The sequence below is a fragment of the Poromitra crassiceps genome (assembly GCF_964638095.1).
Source record: "Poromitra crassiceps genome assembly, chromosome: 18".
Classification (NCBI taxonomy): Eukaryota; Metazoa; Chordata; class Actinopteri; order Beryciformes; family Melamphaidae; genus Poromitra; species Poromitra crassiceps.
Window position 1 is genome coordinate 20,730,448 of NC_139636.1, and position 10,010 is coordinate 20,740,457.

The following is a 10,010-nucleotide window of genomic DNA, read 5'->3' on the forward strand; positions in this document are numbered from 1 at the left end:
ATCTGTATTGTTTTTATGATTTATGTCTTTGTGTAGGAAAGTTTGTGTGCTTGCCTTGTGTGAAGTGTGAAGTTGCTGGATCTTAGGTAAGGGCTCACGGGCAGTGATCGATTAGAACCACAGAGATGTCTTTCAGGCTAATTTATTTGGAATATCAGGCAGGAGCAGTATACAGAGTGGCATACAGGTTGCAGAAAGGGAACAGGACCATACGTACATAGCAGAACAACACCTTTATAATCCCCCCACATTCAAGGTATGACATCGTTGGTGATGTCACAACGTCCGAGGAGGTATGACATCATCGGTGACCTCATAAAGTCACGTCTGCCATCACAGTCAGCCTAGACCGTCTGACATCGCTGATGACCTCAAAGGGGAAACTCTGACATCACCGATGACCTCACAAGGTGAACTCTGACATCATCATCGGTGACATCATCATTGCATCGTTGGCGCCTTGGTTCGTGGGCGTCAATTGCCCCAAGAACAGGCCTGATGGTGGGCCATTATGGACCATTTTCTACACTTTGTATGTCCTGTTTTTATAATGGACCATGTTGGAAATAAGTGTTTACACTTTCAAATGTTTTATCTCTTGGATTGTGTTGTCTTTTATAATTCACAATCAATCAAATCAAAAGTAAAGCAACTATACATGGTAACTTGGAATACATACATAGAATACATGACTTCTAAAGCAGTGTTAATTCCCTTGTAGTTACATAGTAACTACAGTGTAACTACAGGGGCGTGGGCTGTATTCTAAAGCAGTGTTAATTCTAGTTACATAGTAACTACAGTGTAACTAACTGTACTTAACCTGTAAGTACAGATTTTTGAACCTGTATTTACCCTGTAAGTACAGATTGTTACCCTGTACTTGTGTGTGTGTGTGTGTGCGCGTGTGTGCGTGTGTGTGTGTGTGTGTGTGTGTGTGTATATATATATATATATATATATATTCATATTCCAGCAAATTTGTCCAGCACTTGCCCTTGTTTTGAAAGTGAAGTGTTAAGGTTTGCCTGTTTTTATTCCTGTATTGTATTTGTTACAACATAACTTTGAAAGAATAAAAAATTGTGTGGTGAATGATGTGGTCTAAAAATGATCAAATTAAGTGATTAACATTATTGTTCTGTTAGAGCAGTGATCTTCAACCAGGGGTCCATGCTCCCACGGGGTCCTCAGAGGTACTGCAGGGGGTCCGCCAATTTTTGTCAAAGTTAATGTGAACATTTTAAAAATGTATTTTAGATTTTTTTTTTAATTAGTAAACTCTCAGCATTAATAGGCAATAATAAGCTACTTTTACAAAGTGAATCTGATGATGCAATATGCGAAACATGTTTACTCCTTCTTGCTTTTTAATGTAATCTATTAATAAAAAGAAGTTTCAATCCTGGTGTGCGCTGGATTATAAATTCTATTGTAGACCAGAGTGTTTCCCAAACTTTTCTGGGGACCCACTTAATTTTTTTTTTATAAACCTTCGTGGTCCAATTATAAGCCTTATAATCGTGAGAAGAGCAAATTTGTGACTAAATGCACGTTCCTTCGCTTCGAAGGAGTGTGTGTCCGTCTGCATGTCCTCGAGTGCCCACCGCCCGGGTGGGGTCGTCAAAAGGGCCTTTCTGGTGCCTCCTCTGGTCGTTCGGGGCGCCTATTCGGAGGGAGGGGAACTAGTTGGAATAGCGCGATCCTCCCACGTGCTATGTCGTACCGGTGTCCTTCCCGTCAGGTAAAAAGAAGCGGCTGGCTACTGCCCATGTCTCGGAGGAAGCATGGAGCCAGTTTCGGCTCTCCCCAGATTGACAGAGGGTGGAGCAGCAAACAGGATAAATAAATTAAAATTAGCACTAATGGGGGATAAAAATGGGATAAAGAAATCGGGGGGGAATGTGAGTGAAAATTATTGATTGATTGTTGATCATTGTTGTCTGTGTTCAGTGTTGGTGAGTGGCCTTCCCCATCGGAGATGTGCTGTGGTTCCAAAACATCATTAAAAAACATCATTAGGATGAGTAATCTCTGCTTGCTGAGCTTCAAAGGCCTTCAGGTATGTGAGGGAGATAACGTCCAGGTCTGCTTGACCGGAGTGAGAGTTGAGTCATCCTGGTGAGGTGATGGAACTTTACAGCAGACTCTGGGGGGTGGGGGCCAGCCACTGCTCGTTATAAGATATAGATATGAGTTAGCTTTTGGGGCACTGCTTCTGAAACTTCCAATCGAGTGTGACTCTCTATACAGACAGACCATTACTTGGAAATAAATCCTCCTTTGTTCATTTCAACAAGCGACTGATTAATTGTTTCAAACAACAAGCATTTTTTGCCATTACAGGAAATATACCAAAAACAAAATGCACGTTCCTGACTATTTTTACTGCCAGTTCAGCATCACCTTATAGATATACGTTTGGTAAATCCTAACTTTGTTTTATGCACGTTATTGAAAACATATATATCATATACATCAAATACTGTACAAATGAGACCAAATAAATGCATTTAGGCAGAGTTAACAGGCTGTTTATTTCCTCTCAGTAAAACATTATACACATTTTGAAATTTTGCTAATTTATTTGGCGACCCAAATAAAATCTCCTGTGGGTCCCGACCCAGTCTTTGGGAAACACTGTAGGCCACACTTAAGGAACAGCTGTAATGGTAAAATGACTAAGCTGCTTTGTTGATTGATCAATATTAATGAGTTGCTCGTTTTAAAATGAAATAACCCACTGTGGATCCACACAGCTCAACCTAAAATGGGGGGAATGGATAGATGGGACAAGGGCGGTCAGTCTATGAGCAAGGAACAATCAAGGGAAGGGGTTCTGAGGTGGGCAGCTGTGGCTGTCTTTCAAATCGACTCATTCAAGTTACAGAGTGGGGACATCTACACACTTCTCGCTATTCTACCTATTAATGGACCAATGTAACTGAGTAAAAGTACATATATGGTATTTCATCGCAAATGTACTTGAGTAAGAGTTAAAAGTATTCAGCAAAAAATTACTATTAGAAGTACAATTTATTAAAAAAAACAACCTCAAGTACATGTACCTGAGTAAATATATAGAGTACTACCCACCTGGCTGCATAGTCCCTACCCTAGACAAATGGAGGAAAACTCATACCAACAGCTGAACTAGGTCTGCTGTCGGGTGTCAGGCATTGCCATCAGCCATTGAAGGAATGATTCCTTTACCAGCACTGAAAGATGCTCCACTTGTCAGGTTATGTAGAGCTGTGTGGACCTGCAGGACAGAGAAGCAGCAGGCAGATTTCAGGAGCAGCAAACGTTGGTGGAGGGTTTTCAAAGTTTGAGAATGTGGGCCTCCCCTCACAAAGCTTGGAAAACGGTTCAGGTGTCAGAGGGCACACTAGTGTCCTCAAATAAAGGGGCTTCCTCCCTGTAACAGCCCCAGGAGCTCTGTCGCTCCGCGTCCCATTGTCCCCCAATGAGCGCCTGCTTTTACAACTTGGTGAGAGGCTGTCAAATTGAGGGGGTGACATACGATGCCCCCTGTCCCTATCCTACATCTCGGGCCATGTTTGGCAAAGCAGTGAGACAGTGGTGTTGCTTGTTATAAAGTGAAGAAACAACCAGTCGGCTTTGTCCGGCGGAGATGGCTGATGTATGCTGATTTATGTCATGTATTAACAGGGTATCTCCATGGAAACTGGACATTGGTCTTGAATGACATTGTGGATGAGCGAATCAAACCGAGCAGTGCACAGAAGACTAGTTTTCTATAGAGGAACCAATACATTTATCCACTGATTCCATTCATTTGGGGGGCAATTTTGTCGACTTGCTTGCTACAATTCTGTCATTGTATAGCAAGCAGATCTGATTTTCTGTCTAGGTTGAAAAGTGCCTTCTGGTTCTGCCCTTCACTAACAGGATTCTGGGCCAAAATATTTGACTGGTACTCTAAGGCCTACAAAGTAAGTAACCCTGCAGCGGGAGGCAGAAGTCATCATCTTCGGCTGCTCGGAGTCCTCTCTGAACTTCCCTACAGCCGTGCAGCAATCTCTGACACTGGGGACAACTGTCTCCAAAAGACTAATTTTAAAGGAATGGAAGTCCTCCTCTTCACCTTCTTTTCAGGTGTGGCTGATGGACATGATCTCTGTTATACAGATGGAGAGACTATGGAGATGGAGTTGGAGAGCCAACTCGCTGAGAAGGTTCTCAAATATCTGTGACCCCTTTTTGGCCTACTTTGACGAGGTTAAGAATGCGTGACTGAGGTTGGGGGTGATGGACGGCTTGCTCGGCTGGTTTCCCATGGACCCCAATTGCGTAGGATATCTTGTACAAGCACATAAGCACCTTATTCGGCTGGTAGCACCACGTTACAATGCTAAATAACGATGTATGTTTTTTTTCTTTTCCTGTGTCTGAGCCTGTTTGTCTTGTTTGTTTATTGTTCTGTAAAAATTTGAAAATAAAATGTTGGAAGAACAAAGCTTGAAAAACGGCACCCCTGATTATCATGACATACTTCAGACTACACCAAAACACATACAAAAGCTTGGTCTGAAAGCATTTATTTGTTTCTGACTCTGGGAAAGTGGGAAAAACAGTAAAATTCCCCTAAACTACTGTAGCCTAACTCTCAACTATCTCCCCCCCCCCCCCCAATTTTTTATCCCATTTTTATCCCCCATTAGTGCTAATTTAATTTATGTATCCTGGTTGCTGCTCCAGCCTCTGCCGATCTGGGGAGAGCCGAAACTGGCTCCATGCTTCCTCCGAGACATGGGCACTTAGCCAGCCGCTAAGGGAATCGAACCCAGGACCTTCGAGCTGTGAGGCGACAGCGCTTACCACTGCACCACCGTGCCCCCCTCTGAACTATCTCTTCAACCAAATCACACACATTTAGGTTATTGTATGTAATTTCCTTTTCATAATGTAATAACTAATGTAATATTTTTTCACTTCCATTCACTGAGCCTGCCCTGAAACTGTTTGGAGCTCCCCTGGGGAGGCGAGGAGAAAACCTTTGCACTAGAGGAGACCTGTTCTAGCGGTTCATTTTCCACCACAATTCCAATGGTATTCAGTAGCGTAACATCCTAGTGGGTTTTAAGTCCCTGTCCCTTTCTTCATATGAGTGATCCATCAAACATCTACCCCACCTGCCTCTCAGTCCCCAAGAGAGAGGGGTGGCGCAGTTGGTAGCGCTGTCGCCTCACAGCTAGAAGGTCCTGAGTTCGATTCTCGCCTGGGACGCTGTGGGCGCTGGAGTTGTGACCCCCCCATATCTTCAGTGCCTACTGCCCAGGTGGGCTATCTCATCGAAAGGGCCTTTCTGTGTGGAGTTTGCATGTTCTCCCCGTACCCCCCAGGGGGTTCCTCCGTACATAACCCCCCACTAAAAACATGCAGAAGATCGTCATCCGACCAGTGACGACAACATCTGAAGTTGGTCCAATGATGGTCCAATGATGGTCCCCGGGCACTGGAAACAAAAAGCGACCACTGCTCCTGGCCTGCCCCCTGGAGGAAAGGACAAGCCTGGATGGGTCAAATGCAGACTACATATTTCACCGGCCACCGTCAGCATGAGTGTGTGTTGTGGCCGCATGCATGTGTTGTAGTGTTCGTGTGACAATAAAGACGGGCTGCCGTCTCAAATCGTGTTTAAATCGTGTTTAGATCTCACTGCAAACATGGCACTCCTTCAATGAGCCATTCTTTGCAAAAACAAGGTAAAAACCAACTCTCGATCAACTATGTCTGGATCCCCCCACCTCATTTATCAAGAAGGGAGAGTTGAGTCCATGCATCATGAAGAACCCCACACGATGGATCGGTGACCTAAAATATAACAATTATAATGTGCTTTAAGAGGGAGTGTCCTCTTGGCAGCGGTTCCTCTTTGAGGCGCGACAGTTCAGGGCCTGTGAGGAAAATCCTTCCATTTGTGAGAAAGTTGCTAAATCTCATCAGCACAGGGATCTATAAAAATGTCGGTTTCTTTGACGGTTAGAACTTCCTCTTTCCATCAGAAGTAAGAACAGTAGGCTGAGCACTGGTTGATCGCCCCCCCTCCCAGGGACAGACCCATTTCACCCAGAGGTTTTCTTCTCAGTTCGCTTTCCATTGTTCTAACACACAGACATTTCACAGCATATATAACAATCACATGCCCCTAATCTTTGTATTGAATACTCATCATTGTATGGACAAAACAGTACATCTATTTAACCATTAACATCCTTATTAAGTATATGCACCCAGCCAGACTGATCATGTGCTTTGTGAAACTCATGTGCTGTATGTATGAACTCTCAAGAGAGAGAGAGAGGGAGGCGCCGGGAGAGGGCGACCCGCTGAGAGCTCCGTAACTTCTTAGACAAATAGGCTTTTTATTTTAGTGCAAACGCATTTTGTTATTGCTTGTTGTGTCTCTTGTTGTTTTTGCACTCATATGCCCTGTCACATTTGTACTATGTGGTAAATGGAGTCCTCAGCACAAGAATTTCACACGTGATACTTGTACCATGGAGTGACAATAAAAATCTTGAATCTTGAATCTTGAATCTTGAATCAATAACCCCACTATCAGAACATATTTTGCCAATGTACTTTCCCAACCACTCTCTCCCTCCCTGTCCCCCTCTCTCATTCCCGGTCCCCTGTTCATCTCTCTCCCCCCTCCCTGTCCCTCTCTCCCCCTCTCTCACTCCCTGTCCCCTGTCCATCTCTCTCCCCCCTCTCTCCCTCCCTGTCCCTCTCTCCCCCTCTCTCATTCCCTGTCCCCTGTTCCTCTCTCTCCCCTCTCTCCCTCCCTGTCCCTTTCTCTCTCCCCCTCTCTCATTTCCTGTCCCCTGTTCCTCTCTCTCCCCCTCTCCCTCCCTGTCCCTTTCTCTCTCCCCCTCTCATTCCCTGTCCCCTGTTTCTCTGTCTCTCCCTCCCTGTCCTGTCCCTCTGTCTCTCCCCCCTCTCTCATTCCCTGTCCCTTCTCTCTCCCTCTCCCCCTCTCTCATTCCCTGTCCCCTGTTCTTGTGTCTCTCCCTGTCCCTCTCTCATTTCCTGTCCACTGTTCCTCTCTCTTCCCTTGGATGGTTTGGTGAAGAGATACAGCTGTGTGTCACTGTCGTCGGCATAACTGTAAACTTAGACCATGGTCGCGGATGATCTCGCATGTAGATGCTAAAGATAGGGGGAGGGGGGGGGGGGGTCCAAGCACAGAGCCTTAAGGCACCACCCCCTGCCCGGCTTCTATCAATGACTTCAGTTCATTGATAGAAACAAACTGTTGCCAGTTGGAGAGGATTGGAACCAAGAAAGGGCCAGTGATGCCCAGATTGTGAGATAAGCGGTTGAGGAGAATGGTGTTGGAAACTGTGTCAAAGGCTTCGGAGAGGCCCAGGATGAGAATACTGATTATGGCCGGAGTCAGAAGCGATGAGGAGGTCATTAGTGATTTTGATAAGGCCAGTCTCTGTGTTGTGATGAATTCTGAAACCTGATTGAAGGTGCTGTGCTGGTGGAGTTGGGCGTCAACTGCTCTTTCCAGGATTTTGCTGAGGAAAAGAAGGTTGGAGATCGGGCGGTCATCTGGCTTTGGAGGTCAATATCCTCCTTACTGTACTGTGGCTCTATAATGATGGAAAAATAATTGTCTCCCTATTCTGCATACAGGTGGTCACTATATGGTAGAATACTGCAATGGTCCATGTATCCCCCCTCAAGTTGTACGAAGTCTTTAATAGTGCAGCAGATAATTGCATATATCAAAAGAATCGTTCAAATTGTGAAAGAAGCATGACATTTGGCACAAATACTCTTAAAGGTCCACTCTTTTGAAAAAGTGGTCTGGCCACGCAAAAATTCAAAATGGCCGCCATTTTTCAAGATGGCTTCTAGGTGTTGTACCAATAAGTCCTATATCGGCATCACGGCATGTAATTATCATATAATCAATTCATTTTGGTCTAAACTATGTTTATAAGTCTCACATTTCATTACTTTAATGTTTAATGTTATAGCAAATATGGCATGCAAGATGGCCGCTGTTAAACTCGTTGCGATGATATCTCGTGATCTATAAAACATAGAAACACAATTTAATAGAGTGAATGTCAGTGCACAACCAGGGCACACTGGTGACATCACTGCTGTGAAACTCAGCATGGGGTTCAGTGTCAGCTGATCTAGTTTTACTAATACTGTAGTTGTCGACTAATAGTGATAGTATAGCTTAATTTAGTATCCCAAATGCTGTAACAGCCCCCAATCAATTAGCTAGTAATAATAGTTAGTAGATGTAGTTAGATAGCCGCGCCTGAATTGACAGGGTGTGCCAGTGCGGGAGAGCCGAGCCAAGGGTAAGCGGGGCTATACATGACTCAATCATGTATATTTACCCGGAAGGTGTACACATCACACAGGATTTAAATGACACTGGATGAATGATCGGGCTAGGTGTAGGTCACCCGAACCTAGTTGTATCCCATACCTGAATGTGCGGTATCACTTTCTAAGGATAGTAGAAATTAGGGATGCACCGATTGCGATTTTGTTGGCCGATTTCCGATTTTTGAATAGTCTGACTTGCCGATACCGATTTTTGCCGATTCCGATTTTTTTTCTAAGAACAGGCAGGCTGCATATGGGGTCAGTCAACCCAGTGTCAGCCAGAAGCAGAGAGTCCTGCTGACTGGGGATGGGAGAAGGATGGTGAAGAATGGCGGGTCTACTGGACAGCCAATTCACCACTTGCAGAGAGTTGTCAACAACTCACCAAGTGTGGCTGCAAATCAGGGTGCCGTGGAAGGTGCAAATGCTTTAGATTAGGTTTCAATTGCACAGCACTGTGCAGTTGCAAATGTGAGTAGGAACTCCATAGCCTATATTGAACAGTGAAGCACATTTTCTGTGTAGCTGTTTTGAATCTTTTTACGGTATTTACTAGTGAGAGAATTTTCAGTTGATAAGTTACTTTGTGATGTTAGCACCTGTGCCTTTTACTCTAAGATTAATATTTTCTGTTTGTAATTATTCAGTGGCTGCAGTGATGCTGTTGCCTCCAGATATAGCCACATTCAGTAGTAGGCTACTAGGCTAGTTGTTCAATTATTATTTCTGGAGTGCTATCCGTTCAGCACCATAGTTATGCTACTAGTCATGTTTTTAATTTCCCCATCCCTTTGTATTTATTTGTTAAATGTAATAGTGTTTAGTATTTATGGGGCGAAACAAAAAACAAAAAACACAAAAAAACCACAAAAAAACAAATACATAACAAAAAAAAACTCCCTTGTGACTGTTAACCTTGTCGTGGTAAGGGAGCTTGTGTACCTCACTGAACCCTGAGTGCTATGCCGGTGGGAGGCGACTCCTGGCAGGTTTTACTAACCGGACAGGTCGAGGACGAGAGGTCAGACCAAACACAGTCAAAAAACCTCTCCTAGCCATGGAGCCTTTTTAGAAAAAATGGTCTATGACCACTGCGGACAACTGGTGGAAATGGCAGCTAGAGCCAATCACCTACCCTGTTCTCATGATATGTTATCATTTTTGATTGCAGAATTGGTTTCTGCATAATCTAAAACATAAAATAACACAGAATCCTCGTAAATTGGACAACCCAATCAAATTATATGAGAATGTTTTCGATTTACAATCCAGATGGCAGCCATCTTGGAAAATGGTCACCATGGTGGAATTCCAGGTTGGCATGGCTTCTGCATGGTCTAACACATGAGAGACAACACCAAAAACCTCCTTAATCTGAAAACTCAATCAATTTCTATGGGAAAACGTAATTTAAGGAGCTAGGTGGCGGCCATCTTGAAAAATGGGCGCCACCTTGAATTTTTGCGTGGCCAGACCACTTTTTCAAAAGAGTGGACCTTTAAGAGTATTTGTGCCAAATTTTACGCTTCTTTCACAATTTGAACGATTCTTTCAGTTATCTGCTGCACTATTAACCCCTAAGACTTCGTACAACTTGAGGGGGACCAAGTCTAGAGCCTTGAGCC